General features: G+C 35.7%; 1 long non-coding RNA gene across 1 annotated transcript in view; it reads left to right on the forward strand.

Moving 5' to 3' along the window:
• Nucleotides 1-5867: 5867 nt before the first annotated feature.
• Nucleotides 5868-15773, forward strand: part of LOC120766276 — a 43653-nt gene continuing 33747 nt past the window's right edge. The window contains exon 1 of the long non-coding RNA XR_005704590.1: nt 5868-6036. This is a non-coding gene — a long non-coding RNA (uncharacterized LOC120766276). The remainder of the gene's footprint in view (nt 6037-15773) is intronic.

Raw genomic sequence — 15773 nt, forward strand, 5'->3', positions numbered from 1 at the left:
TTCGAAATGTTGAAACTAAGTTAAGTTGAGTCAGGTTAAGTTCAATTAAGTTAAGCTAAGTTAAGTTATGTTAAGTTAAGTTAAGCTGAGTAAAGTAGAGTTGAAATATGCTATGTTAATTCATATAAATTATTGCCGGTTACATTAAAACGGCTAAAAAAATTTATTTTTTGGTCAAAATGAGCTTTATTGTCAAATGTTCTTCTTAGACTAATTACAATTTTGATTTATCCATTATTTATAACTTAAAAATTACTTACGCTAGCACTATTGACTTATTTACTTGTGTCGCGTTATTCCGCGTATGCTGCATGTTGGTTTTGAATTGTTGCAATGCTTGCATTATTGTTGGTCAGCCTGGCTGTAGTTACACTGCGCGTGCCGGACGTTAATTGGCTAATTGCTTATCCAGCATTATTCTGCTTATGGCAGTTAACTTTAGTGTTGCTAACTTATATTTTAAATTAGGTTTTGGTTAGATATTTTTTGCGTTTCTGCGTACATTTTTTCCAATAAAAGCTGTCTATAATAATAACAAGCATATAAGCACATGCCTCTTTCAAGAAATAACTGTTCATTATTAGCCAAACTTTGCCACTAAAGCCATCAGCACTAACCGAACCCAACTGATCGCGACTAAATTGTCAGCGTTGATGGCACTAATGCAACACTTAGGCGTTAATAAATGGCAAACAAAAAATTGATGCGAACAAGGAGAATAAAAAACAGCCAAAACTTACTCATTACAGGTTGTGCTGCCCCAAGAATAATACAAAGACAAAATGCGGCTGTACTCAGCGCTAATAGTGTCCAACAAACACATATGCATATGCACAGCTCACAAATCAAAGCAGCAACAACAGCGACAGAATCGAAAGAAAGTCTGACTGATAGGCCGGTTTAGCTTGAAATAAATTCTTCAAGCTCATAGTGTGAGCTGTTCAACGTTGACCACGCACGCAGAAAAATAATAACAACAAAGTTGTTAACTGATGAGCTGTCGTGTGTTGAAAGCATAAGGAGCGCAAAATACTTGAAAGAATGGAGGAAGCAGAAAAAGAATGTCAAGCGACATTAAACAATTTACTACATATTCGCTGAGCGCAAATTTTTAACCACAACCACAACAAGTCTTCTTCAACAAAATCTTTTCCTAGTGACAAACAACATCACTTGCTATCACTTCTCTTCTACTAAATAACTGTAGTTCTTGTAGCAAAGTGCAGCTTCAACACCTCGCTTACAGTTTTGTAATTACAAGCTGTATGTGGCATCCTCATAGCTTAGGCTTAAAAACAATTTAAGGTGCTAAAATTGGTTGCAAGTTGCTAAACACTTACATATATACATGCATATAAGTACACGAGCGGGTAGAGAAGATCCGCCATCTACTTATTCTCTGCCTCAGCGTAACATGAGTTTCTTTTCCCAATTCATTTTATTTTCAATATTCTTTTTTCATGCCAAATGGTTGCAGCTTCCACGCACACAATTGCAGCACGACTCATAAAAGCACACTATCTTTACAATCATCCAATGTTAAATAATTTCTAGCAGACCGCGCCATTTAATTACAAGACAAAACCGTAGAACTTAACATGAAAACAAACAACAAGAACAATAACTTACATACAAACTATCTTCTTTATTGCGCTCGAACGGTAAGTGTCTGCCCTTTAGCCTTAAGCAATTTTTCATAAGTCAACGGTGAACAGCAGAAGTGGCACATCAGCTAAGAACTTAAGTGCGTGATATTATAAACAAAATTTTGATAAGAAATATGGTGACTAAGTATGTCGATAATATTTATGGGTGAGGAGACTTCATTTGGGAGTTCTTTTAACATAATTCAAAGGTAGAAAAAATTAGGTCTAGATAAAACGAAAACTGTTTTTTTTTAGATCTTAAAAAAATCAGTAGAAATATATTAACACCACCTTTTAGCACAATGAAAAGGTTCAATGAAATTTTAAATAAAATCAATTGATGGGTTCTGATTTTAAAATGTCAATAAAAAGGCGATTTTCTAAAATTCTCGTCCCTCTTTGTTGTTCAATAACTGTCTAACAAGCATTAGAGAATCGAATAAATTATACCAGCTACTTAAACACTCTGGTAGACGAGGAATATTTTTACCAGACACTTCTCAAAAAAGTTACATACAAATATGCTCTATAACTCTCAGCCCATTAAAAACTTTCTAGGCATTTTACGCCTTCAATTAAATTAAATCTGCATTTTTAAGATTTCAATCAAGGTGCAACATTATCGCGCTGCCTCGTTTGCACATTACGTGTTGCATGCCGCTTGACACACTTCGCCACCACCGAAGGTGAATATCGCCGCAGCAGCAGCAGCTGCAACTCTCCGCGCGTTAGTCACACTCTATGCCCAACTTCATTCCGTTGTTTTCTTTTCATTTTCCGATAGTCTTGCTGTTGCAAGACAGCTTCAGCGCACTTTCGAACGCTTCCTTTCACATTCTCCTACATGCAACGGCATGCACAGCTACACGAGTGAGTGTCGATTGGTCAGGTGCAGCAGACATTAGATAGCAGTCAAGCCACCGTCACTACAACAACAATATCATCACTTAGAACAAGACAGTGGCAAAGCAGGAGTCAGTGATGTCGCTGGAGACCGTTATGTGCGCTTTTGCACTGTTATATGCACAGGCGAAGCGATGCGAAAAGGAGGCAGGCAAAAAAGCATACGATAAAAAGAAGTAACAGTAAGTGAAACAGTGGCAATGACTGCCGTTGGCGGGCTGCTCTTTAGCGCTCGTCGGCTCTGCTGTCGGCCAAAACAGGCCGCCGCATTTGTTGTATCTCGCGCCCTTCATTTTTGTGGCACTTTGGCTGCACATGCTTGTTAGCTTTTTTATCTTTTGTTGCCTTAAATTGTTGTTAATGTTGTTTGTGTTGTTCTTGACTCTCCTCTATCTTCCTTGCTCTCCTTCCTGATTCTGCTTGATTTTGCAGCATATACCGTAATTGCCATAGTAAATGCGCGAAAGCAACAATGTATTTGTGGCAACTTCGGTAGGCTGCTTGCTTTGCTTTTTGTGGATAACTGCAGTTGGTTGCCAACGTAATGCTTTTCTATTTGACGCTCGTAAAGAAAGGAAGCACAGGGTCTTAATTTATACCTTTGGATGTGTGTGCGCATAGTTAAGTATGAAGCGGTCTTCCAGTGGAATAAACATAAAATATGTTTAGATTTTTTTATGCAACTTGTTTTCAATTGATCCAAAAGTGCTTAGTCCCAAATAGATTCTTGTATTTCTAGTTTGTAATTAGTTTAAAAGTAACTATTTCTCAAATTAGGCGTCGCATCATCCTGTGACGTTCTATTTAACGTACACGGATTCACTTCTTGTGTAAGTAAATTTTTAAAAATTTAAATCGTTGCGTGCATCTACAAAAAATAAATAATGTGAAAAACTACATCATTAATTTTAGTTGCGTGTAGTTTGAATGAATTCCTAATAAAAGGTTTAAAAAATCTTATTTGCAAGAATTTTTTTCACTTTCTTTCTTTCCGCCCTGCCACATATTGAAGCCTTTCTGCACCAACACACACTTCTAGCTCCGCTCATATAGATATTAAATTTATATCACTATTACCTTGATTATTTTGTTTCAATTGCTTTACCATAACATTCTACGTGTCGCCGCTCATACACCACAGTCGGATTTATGCACCCAAAATGGGTTACCACTCCTGACCATATTCGGTGTGGCATATCTTTGAATACAAATAAGTTTTGCCGCACGTTCGGACATGCAACAGCAACAACAAAAACACATACCAAATAACAACAAAAAAGCAGCCTTGACATTACAATGCGCGCGTTGAGTGGCATTAACGATTAGCGACGCAGCGTTGTTGCCGCTATGAACGGGTTGAACAGCGCAAAAAATGCCTTTGAATTCCCCGTTTCATGGGTGAAGTTACATAAATGCAAATACGAAGTAGCTGGAAATAACGATTTGCTGCATAATAGCTGGAAAATAATATGGAGAGACGTAGTGGGGTAGAATAGGAAAAAAACAATAAAAAAATAAAACAGAAACAGAAAAATATATATAAAGAAAAAGAACAACAGCAAAATCTAAAATTATAAGTATCCAATACAGGGTGCTCGAAAAATATTGCCTTTGAAAAAAAAAAATAAAAAAATTAACAAAAATTTTTAAAAATCTTAAATGAACAACCTGCAAAATTTAAAATTATAATTAACAAGTGCTCAAATACAGGGTGTTCAAAATTTATTTTCCTTAAAAAAAACACGCTTACTTATTTTAATAAAAATGATAAAAGCACCCGTCGACAACATATTTGAAATTGATTTAATTTGTTTTTTTGTTTTTAAAATATTCTGTTTCTATTATTTTACTTTGTGAATGTTTACGTATTTACATATATGTATATATATACCAACAATGCATATTTATTTAGATACTCAAATGGTTAGCATAATCTAAAAGTGGTTTAATTGTTGATGGTCGTGCAAAGTGTTTGTTATGCTTTATTTCGGGCAGTTTATTGCCGGTGACAGGGTTTGTACTTTACGTAATTGTCGTAAGTAATTCGTGCAACATGTTTTTAATAGTCTGTAAATAGTTTCCAGCATTAGATAGTTAACCATGTAAGTGTGCATGTTTAATATTTACTCAAAAAATGCCAAAAAAACAAAACATAAGAAAAATAAAAATGTGTCAAGCATTTCAGCTGGAATTTAGGCATATGGCAACTTGCTTTGTTGATTTGTACTTGAAAATTCACTCAATGCGCAACCGCAGTTAAACTTCAGTTGCATAGTCCTTGAAAGTGCATGAAAATGTTCCATAAAACACTCACGAAAACGATAAACAATATTTTTTCAACATTCTTTGTATATTTTCTAGGGCAAGAATTTTCAAGACGTAAACGTGCTAACAAGATAAACAGGTTGATATATTAGTGATATCTCATTTTACTTTATCTCATAAAGAAGTGTTTAAATTGTGAGAAATTGGGGCAATAAAATGAATTGTTTCTAAATTATAATGAAATTCAGGAAATACTTGAATTATCTACAAAGACATAACTCTTAATCGTTTAACATATATTATACTATATATTTTATTTAGAGTAGCATGCTTAAAAACTTATCCATTTCTTCGATATAAAAAAAGAAAAAAAAATAAATTCAGACAGTTTTGAAAATATTTTTCTAAGAGGATTCAAAATTAATCTATGCCTCACTCTTTCCTACTTTTCGATGGAAATTTAGTTTATACAAAGCAGTTTCAATTTAAAAGATTCTAATTCGGACTATAATATGACCTTTAAGACCAAACAGCTTATAATAGAAATTCTACATATGATTCTACTATCGCACCAAACAGTTCGGTAAGGCTCTTTTTTTCTTTTTTTAACTCAAAAATAATTTTACCCCAATACTTTTGAAAATTAACCGGAATTAATTAATAGACAAAGATTTGTGTAAATGAACAAAGATAGTAAAAATATAATTTTGCCGCGTGACCTACGTAAAGACGCATTTGTAGACCCTGTAATGATAATGAAAGCTATAGTATTTCGAAGAAATTTGATGTAGTACTTTATAACCAAAAATGTGGGTTAGATTTTCGTAAAAATTCATCTACTCTTGCCGCAGCCTCCAACTCGCCTAAAATTCTTTGATTATTTCGTCTAGACATTGCTTCTAAATTTTTTCACATTACGTACACATATTAGTTTTTACAGTTCTCGCCATTTATGTTATTTAATTTAATATATTTCTTTTATAAAAATATGTATAATATATATAATTTATTTGTTTTTATTTTCCTTTGCATTTTAGCCGTACAATGTCAGCGCCACACACTTTGAGTCGAAGTGCAGCAGCAAGCACAGCGCGTTTGTTATTGTTCTTGTTGTTGCTTAGTTGTCAACGTATTGCGGGTATTTTGAGCAAATAACAGCTGTGCGAAATTGAAACGAGACAAACTAATATTATATTGGATAACGAAGAGAGTCGTGGTGATTGTAAGTAGAGAAATATGAAATCAATTAGAATAAAGATGCAACTATTTTCACTTTCTATAAGTTTGTCTAACACATGATTCCACCTTATACGCCACTCGTTATTATCGTTGAATATATTCAGATATTTTGGTTCTACTCACATTAATTTCAAACAGAAAAAAATTTATTTAAAAAATTTTTTTTTTGACAGCACTTGCCAATTTTATACTATATTGCTGTATTGACGATTCTCAAATATAATTTATTATCCCTATCAATTTTTATTATTCTTAACGGTCTTTTCGGAGTGACTTAAAGCACTCAACAACTTATTATTCTCTCAACGATTCCTCTGGAAAGCTCTTAGTAGTAGATCTATAAGGCACAGCTAATTTTATGAAATATATTTTGCACTTATTTAGCAAACAAAAATATTTACTTTTTTGGTCTTAAATAGCTGTTCTGATCCCGCACGATTTCCTTTATCAAGCAATATATTCACATCTGAAATGTGTCACTACTCTCTTCATTTCTTGTCAAAAACAAACTTAACAAAGTGCTGTGCTTTCTCATTTGCACAACTTCGGCAAATTTTTAGAAGTTTTTGCTATAAATATAGATATGATCATATACCAGTTGCGGTTTTCAGCAAGTGTATTTTCTACACTTTCATTTTTTTCTACCGATTTGCAGAGTTAATTAAATTTATCGGCGAATTCTACCCACCACCAGCCGAAGGCTACTTTCGCAAGCCACGGCCTGCTGTGTCCGCGCTGATGAGCCAACTCCTTTAGTAATATAATTAAATGAATGCCATTTTTCTTCATCACTTTTCGCGCGCATTGTTCTTGCTTGGCAGCGCACAACGCCACATGTTAAGTAGAGCTAACAAGCATCATTAATCAAAATGACATAGAAGTGTAGCACATGTGTGGGTCGATAACAGCACACGTGTGCAGCAGCCAGAAAAATTTGCATCTATGTTGAAGAAGCTACGTACATATTTACTTAGTGGCAAGTTGTGGTCAAACAACACTTTTCATAATAGTTATAATCTAGTACATAATCGTAAAAGGTGTATAATTTTCCGGCAACGCGAATTTAACTCTACATTTAATAATTGGAGGAAAGTTAAGTATCCGCCCTGACCAACGCACGGCAAAAGGCCAGTCTCAAAAATTATCGCACAAAATGAACGCAGCCATTTCATTTGGAGCAATTCCATGCAGCAAATGAACTTAACGCACATTTTTCATTTGCAACAAGGTGCAGCAATAACAACAATAACTATAGCAACAGCTACTAGTCGGTCCATTTCATAAGTTGGTTGAATGAGCTGCTGCTGAGCTGCGCCAACCGCCTTGCCACTATATTAGTCCCAATAAATGAATCAGTTTCATTGCTATTTCAACAGGTAAAACAACAAAACGAACAAAAACAACAATGTGCAAGGCGAACGCATAAGAGCGTGGCAAAATATGGCAACATAAATGTTTATATACGCTGATGATGATGATGCGTTGCCAGTTGTTGGCTATAATACAACAAAAAGTGATAGCGGCGCTGGAGTGCTGTTCACATTAGATTGCACGTGACGCCGTTTAAAGGCGTCTACCAATTGGCTGCAATTGGCTGCAATTGCATTTGCAAACGTAAGCACACACATACTCTCACATTCACATCTATCTACGTGGACCCTTTCTTGTGTTGCTTATTGTCTGCATATCGCCTTGCAAGTTGCCAAGTACTGCATGTTCAAGCTATGACTCGTATGTTGCAGATTACGTGCGCGCCACTGCTGCCACTATTATTAAATTGCTCTGGTTGTTCGTTGTTGGTGTTGCTGTTATTGTTTGTTGTTTCGCTGCAGCGATTGTGTTGCGATAGCAAAAGCAGATCAATTTCCTTTTAGGCGCCTGCCCTTCACTGTTGCAGTTGAAGGCGAATAAAAATAAAACTCATTTAATGCATCTAGTGAAGTGTTATTTTTCTTAGCTATTCTCGCTAATGCTTTCATATCCTGCAGCAATTTCAGCATTGAAGGTTGTTGCCTTTGTAGCACTGTGACACTGTGTGTTACGCTCATCATTATATATCGATTTTTGTCCTTAATATTTTTTTGGCCTTAAACATTTTTTTTTTCAGAAGAAACAAGTATGTTCGGATTGAAAAATGTCACAAATATTTTAATTAAGAAATTATCACAAAATCTCATTCGAAATCTCAAAACATAACTGAGAAGTTTTTTGAGGTGTAAGCCGTTTTTAGCGAAGACGCACCTTAAATAAAGTGGAAAGGTTTATTCCTTAATCTAAAGGGAGAACAAAAACTATCGTGAAGTAAAATCTCAAATGAAAATATAAGCAAAGATAAAAATTCAGTTTTTCGCAGCAATATAATTCAATACAAATTTTACTATTACGCTGGCCCTGAGGATATTACTTTCGACGATTTTTAATTCTATTATTGCTGCTTCGCTCTTTCTAGTTACCATAAAAAATAAACGAAATATTTGTTGCCTACATGTTGGAGTACGGTTCAACATTACCTAATAAATACTATATTATTTAGCAAAGTTACCAACCTGTTACATAATTATGGAGATTGCAAGCCCTAGAAGGTAGAAACTGATATGGGTGCGCAAACGAATTATAATGTGTAATACTAAATTTATGGAGATTTAAAAACTATCCGCTCCTAAAAGTAGGCCTTTTAAAACACCATACATTTTATTTACTTTTTAACTTTATTTATTTCAATAGATAATAAGGTTTAATATTTCAATGTATTAAAGTTTGTATCATGAACATCAAAATCGTTGGTGATCCTTAATCTCTCATGACGAGCTTAAACAACTCACTCTTTCCTGCTAACACTCCTCAATTGCAATTCACTTTCGATTCACCTGATTAAACCACAGTGCACAGGCTCTGCTTCGCCTGGTTCGTCTCCTTTTCCTTGCATTTTGTTGGTTTTTTACTTGTCAAGCACACCAACTATTGCAGTTTGCCGCCTATATTAACAAAGAGAAATCGTTTTTAAACAATACTTTGATTGTTATGCCATTGTTGAGTGCTACAAGTAGATATCGGCAACAAGTGAAACCAACTACAACAACAACGAAAGCTGCTAGCTAGTACGCAAAGTCCTAGCAGGCACCAATCTTCTGCCAAACCAACGCATCAACGCGGAGATCTTCAAATTTATTACAAGTATTAGTTGTGTGCACACAAACGCGTACACATATAAAGCGTTTTGCATCAGTGATATTATTTCTATACTGTTGCCTTCCTTTTAACAATTACAATGGACAATTGAATAAGCCGTCGGCGATGAAATGAAAAATATTGGTGCAATTCGCAGTTAAATTAACAATTGCTTTTATAGGGTTTGCGAACACACTCACACGCATATATATACCATATATGTATGCACGTTCTTGTTTATATAAGTCAGCATATGTACACGCACATGTTGTTGCTCTGCATATGGTTCGATGGCCGGAGCCATAGCAATAGTTATTTGTTGCAAGCGAAAACAATTGTGATAATGGATGAACGTTGCAATTGCCATTTGCTGCACCAACAGCCACACATATAACCATTTATATGTATGTAGTATAAACATATCACCACATATTGATATGTTTCTAGTTTTCCATTTAGTTAGTTGCATGGAAACTACTTTGAGATCACTCTCCGCCGCTTATTGGCGCCCTGCGCTACATACATTGCCGCAGGCTATTTTAAACAAACGTGCCACAAACTGGGAGGTATTTACTTTTTAATTGTTTGCTGCGGGAAATTGATACCATTTTTCACTTTTTGCTTATACTATTGCATTCGCTATTTACCTATCGTGGAACTAGCTCTTTCGCATTGCTTTCGAAGATGTAAATGTGTACGTTAAAAGATTTTCAATGAAAGACTTTGATAAGCGTACTTCAACTGCAAATTGAAAAATGAAAAAAATACACAAATTTTGGTTTTGAGAATGAACTGATGGTATTGTAATTATCGTTATACAGTTTTATTATGCCCACACGGGCATAATAGCTTAGCCACAATCTACTTTCTTCTAAATGGTTTGAAAAGAACTTTCCTTAATACAAAGAGTCCTCTACTTCACACTGGTGAAGCGGCTCTCCAGTTAAAGTACTAACTGTCTCACATTTCTACTGGTACTATGCACCAAATGTTCGAAAGCAACATTCAAAATTCTCGACACCTATCATTACAAAAGCCAATTTTTCTAGCGTTTCTTGGTCTCTGAAACATAAAAAAATTGTTAAAATTATTCTCTCTATATTCTTGGATAAATTTAAATGCTGTTCTGTGATTACTTTAATTAGATTAAATTTAACTATTTGATAAATTTATGCAGGACTGCATGTAGCGTTCAAAAAATATAAAAGTATGTAGTAAATCATAAAACCCAGTAGTCAGTTTGTGTTTCACAAGTTCACATGTACTAGACATATATACATTACTGTATTCGTTTTATTTCCATTTTCGATAGCAACAAACTTTTTGCTATAATCTTACGCGAATATAATAAAAGTAGCTATCTACGAACTACCACAAATGTTCATGTAATAAATACGTCGAACGCATTTCTTCGTTTCGCCGTTCGATTATGCGCTGACATTGTCATTTGTGGGCCAATAAATATGCATTGCTCGTCGACGGCAAGAGTGTCCTGGTCGCACACACGTGGCGGACTACTGCACATGAAAGCAAACTCAGTGCGTTGCAGTGGCAGCGAATGTGGCGCATTAAATTACACGTTGTGCGCCAACGACTCCAAGAGGTTTTGCCAGCATAGAAGTTATTGTTGCAACAAATGGTGGAGTGTCTCGCATTACAGCCAGACACAGTTATCTGGACGTACACACAAATATATAGAAAGTATCGGCGAAATGCATAAATAAGGCATTCCAAAGTGCCAAGAGTACGACACGAACTTCTAAAGTACAAAATCGTTCGCGGTTGCAAATAATTGTAATGTGACTATTATCAAGTTGCAAGTGGTCAGTGTGCTGTAAGTTGTGGATATTTGGTAGTTAGTAGCATGGTGAAGTTATTTTATATTTTGTTGCCTATTTCTCTCTTCTTTCTCGGAAGAATTACAGGAAATTTTCAAGCACATTTTTCTAATAAGTCTCAAGTCTTTAATTAAAATCTCTTTCAACTTTTGTTTTACTTTTTTTTTGATATTAAACACCCTTCACTTGCAAGTATTTTTTAATGTACACTAGTTAAAACACAAAATTTCATTTGTCGCCATCACTAAGCCTGCCCATCTCGAGCGTCATAAAAACTGTCATGATTCCCCTGTCGCCATGTTGAGTAGCAAGTTACTACTAACTCACGCCGGCACCAAAATCTTTTTTAGACTACTTACTTTCGTCAGAAAACTAATGTTCCGTAGCCCCATGGCAAGATACAGTAGACTTCCACCTTCATCCACTAACTGTCGCTTCTTTTGTATTGCTTCATACTACACAACCCAACATGTGCTCATCGAAACCGAGAGAAAACTACACATTCATGATATAAAAGCAAAGTAGAAAAATTATTTCTTGTCGGTTCTTATTACAAATGCAAGCTACGGCAGTGTCAGTTAATGACTACCGCGCTGACTGAACTTTGCTAACGTCATTATCATTAAACACTTTCGCACACGATGTACATGTCAAGACGTGTTACGATGTGCTGTGCTATTCTATGCTGCGAATCAGTGCTGGACCTCTGTTGAGCAGCCAGGTTTTGTCCTCGCCGTCCACTGGCTCTGCCCATTTTTAAATGATTAGTACCTACCTGTTCTGAGTATAGCCAAGTCTAACAAGAACCATCTCTATTTATATATTTCAAAATAGTTGGCTAAATCAACATTCTATAGTATTTGAATTCTCGGTTGTTATGAACTTATTATTTGGTTAAATAAATGTAACCTAATTTTATTAAGCATCCTCGAGCATTCAGTTAACACATATTTTCTTCCTTTCTTGGAGAATTTATTTGTTTTTTGCATTGAACAGATTATAAATCTCTTCTCACCGACACGTTAAAAGTGGGTTAGTTGATTCATATTATTTTTTAAACTTCACTAAATCTATAAGGTTCTTTATAGGCTGCATAAGATTGTATTTTTGTTGGCTTACTCGCAGCCATTAATTAATCAGTTTTCAGACCCACTGATATCATTTTGTGTAAGTACAATCAAATTTCATAGGTAGTGCTTTCTGGGCGGGTGAGGTAAGAGTCGAAAAACCCACATTTTGACCCAGCTTAGCGATGTTGTTGTTGCTTATAAGCTTTCATTCAAGTTTTTGAGCTTTTATGGGAGCGTTTTAAGCTTTCATTGTAGCTATTCAAATTTCATCTTAATTTATTAAACATGCCTTCTAGCAGAAAAAAAATTGTACCTTATTGAGCTTTCGTTGTAGCTTTTAAGCTTTCACCATAATTTATTGAGCTTTCTTTGTGGCATAAAGAGTGTTTTAGTAGCTCATTAAGGTTTTATTAAACTTTATTGCGGCTTCCTTGCGGCATAAAAAGCTATTTTCAGCACAAAGAGCTTTTTTGCACCGTATTGAGCTTCCACTATAATTTATTGAGCTCGCCTTGTAACATAAAGAGATCTTTTGTAGCTTATTGAGCTTTTACTATAATTGTTTGAGCTTTCCTTGTAGCACAAAGAGCTTTTTGTAGCTTATTGAGCTTTCTCTGTAATTTACTGAGCTTTTCTTGTTACATAAAGATCTCTTTTGTAGATTATTTAGCTTTTCCTATAATTTATTAAGCTTTTATTTTGATTTCTCAGTTTAAAAAATATTAAAAAATTCAGTTGCTTTACTAATAGTTTTATAAAAGTTAGGTTCCTCTAACGACCTTTATTACCTTTGAAATCGCACTTGCATCTTTATTCAAAGCCTCAACAGTCGTTTTCTTCTGAGTCTCATTTTTATGCGATTCACTAGAAATTTGATACAATTCGTTAAAGCGATTAATAACATATTTTAAGGAAAATGGACACATACTCACATACAAATATCTGCATTCACTCGCTGCTCTCTTTTCAATCAGCTCGCCTGCGCGGAAAGCAGCAATTTTTTGCATTACAGGCATTGTTGTAAGCACCAACAATCACTTTCGTATTTAAACTAAATAGCGTTTGCAATACTCGCACCTCTAGCAGGCACCACCCTTCGGCCGATTGACGAGCTTTCATTAAGATCGTTAATTTGAGATCTGTGGCGTAATTTACTTTGCCACGTAAGAGAATGCTGCTGCAACGTGCTGCAAGCAGTTTTACTATAAATATAATCGAGCTGTATATATATATATGTGTAAGTGTACTGCGTTTTCCTTTTAATACGAGGAAACTGCAGTGCTTGCGATAAAATAGTTATGTCGCATTTAAAAGACACTCTTGCTGCTCGCAGACGCTGCTAACAACTAACTTGTAACATTTGTGCGAACACTTTTTTGATTTTTGCTGTATGCTGCAACGCTTCGGCGTGTGAAATGTGAGTTCAAGTAGAAATTTATGTTTTATGTATATGTATGAATACGTGTGTGAGTGTTTTGAACGTATGCACAATACATATGCACTTACGTATGTGGTGAATAATGACATGTTGCATGCATTCCAACATACCGGCATTCATATCTCCTGCAACATACAAGGTGCTTACAATTATCATGTGTGTATGTGTGCGTGTCCATGTTTACCTTTTGCTGCGATTTGCGCTTCATAAAACTGTCTCAACGTCTCCATCATTCCAAAGCATTCAAATTTGATTTTATACTTGCCAAAAACATAAATATACACTCGACGCTGACTACCGAGGCATCAGTAAGGCAATTTTGCATGCAGCAAGGCAGCGAGGCAGCTAAATTTCCACCAACGGAAACACAACTCGTCGCGTAATTGTATTAAATGAATTGTGCAACACAAGCGTGGCAAGTGCAACGTGAAACAGAAATGGCAAAAACAAAGCTTGTAACCAACAAAGAGCAGTTAATAGTGGCGCTGTGACGGCGCAAAGGCAGCATGCTACGCGAAATAATAATCTTTGTGGCATCGAAGCGCATTAACATACACAAATAAAAATACAACAACTACTTTCTGATTGCGACAGTCATTCCTTAAGACATCCGCGACTACTAACATTCCGATCAAACTGTCCGAAGTTAGAATGTCGGGACCGCCCTTGCACTGTACGCCAACCGCCATTTAAACGCCACCAAGCAGCTCCCCATTGCCGTCCGTCCACTGCCTGTTACATTTTGCTCACTGCCTTTTTCCTCTGGTAATTACAGTTGCAACGCCTTGTTGCAGCTTCGGTGTGTGTCTCACCACCATGACTGCTGCCGTCGCCGCTCTTGCCACAAAGGTGCCCTTTACACAAACCAAGTGCAACATCTGCATCGCGCAAGTTGCAACAAAGCATTAAAAACCGCATTCGGTTGCAGGCAGCCAAAGTGAGGCAGAAAAAGTCAAGAACTGAGCGAAGTTAAACCAAAGCAATAACAATTGTATGAGAACAAAAAGCATACATAGCAGTCGCAACAATAAGCGCGCAACACATTTTACATGCCACAACAATGCTTGCAACTGCGCTGACACAGCTACTACTCTGCTAGCCAGCGCGCCCTTGCACAAAACTACTTGCATGTGTTCACTCACAACCCTCCCTCCAAAGCTTCACCGTCATTATATTTCATTTGCTCTTTAGTATTCAGTGCCACAATTTCTTATTTTATGCATTTTTGGACACATATTACATTTGTCGTTGTTGTTGTTTTTGGTTTTCATACGCCACTTTGTGGCGGCACACGTCTCGGACACCTCTTCCTGCCTCAGCGGCAGCACTCGTCGTTGGTGTTTGATTGCTCTTTTGCATCTCTCGCTTTTCTTACTTGTTTGGTGTTGTATTTGCTGTTCTTGGTTTTATTATATTAGCTCCCTTTCTGAAGTCAGAGTGCTACCTTAGATTCTCTGCAGTTCTTACGAATCGAATATTATTGTGTTCTAACGCTCCGCAGTCTGTTTTTTCGTGTTTTTATGTGTGTATCTGTGCATTGCCGTTGGCTTCTCATTTGTTTTTGCAGTTGTTGTTTTATGTTACATTCACTTTTACCCCTTTTGCTACTTGTTACAGCTTGTGATTTTAGCTTTAGTTTAAGTGTCTGATATAATGATTATAATTCTGTGGCACGAATGGGAAGTTGCCTTGCCTTGGAAAGCAGAAAGAAAGGAGGAATTCGTTAGATAGTTGATAAATGAAATTAAGCACAACATTAGGAGGTAATGGGAAATTAAAGCAGGAGGCATTAACATGTACGGAGAGTCCGAAACACACCTTAAGGATATGGAATTTCAAATTACTTGTATTCATTTTGGGTTGAAGGATAAAAAGGCTATAATACCATACGCAGGTGCATTTTTTATAGCATTAAAATGTATCAAAAGATCGTTATCTTGATTGTCAAGACAAACGACGTTTGGTAAATTGTAAAAAATAAATTAAAGAGAAACAACTTATGTTCATATAAATATCTCTAAAAAATGTTAAAAGTAGTTTTTTTTTATATTTTAAGAGCGAAAGTATTCACAGGAATTATTCAAGTAATTACATCTAAATTCACAAAATCAAATATAAGAATCCATAAATTATTTAGTGGTAATCAAATAGGACAATTAAGTTTTTAAATGGATATATGTATTCTTAGGAAGAAGGAGAAAACCGC

Source organism: Bactrocera tryoni, chromosome 1, assembly GCF_016617805.1.
Source record: "Bactrocera tryoni isolate S06 chromosome 1, CSIRO_BtryS06_freeze2, whole genome shotgun sequence".
In the NCBI taxonomy this organism is placed as follows: Eukaryota; Metazoa; Arthropoda; class Insecta; order Diptera; family Tephritidae; genus Bactrocera; species Bactrocera tryoni.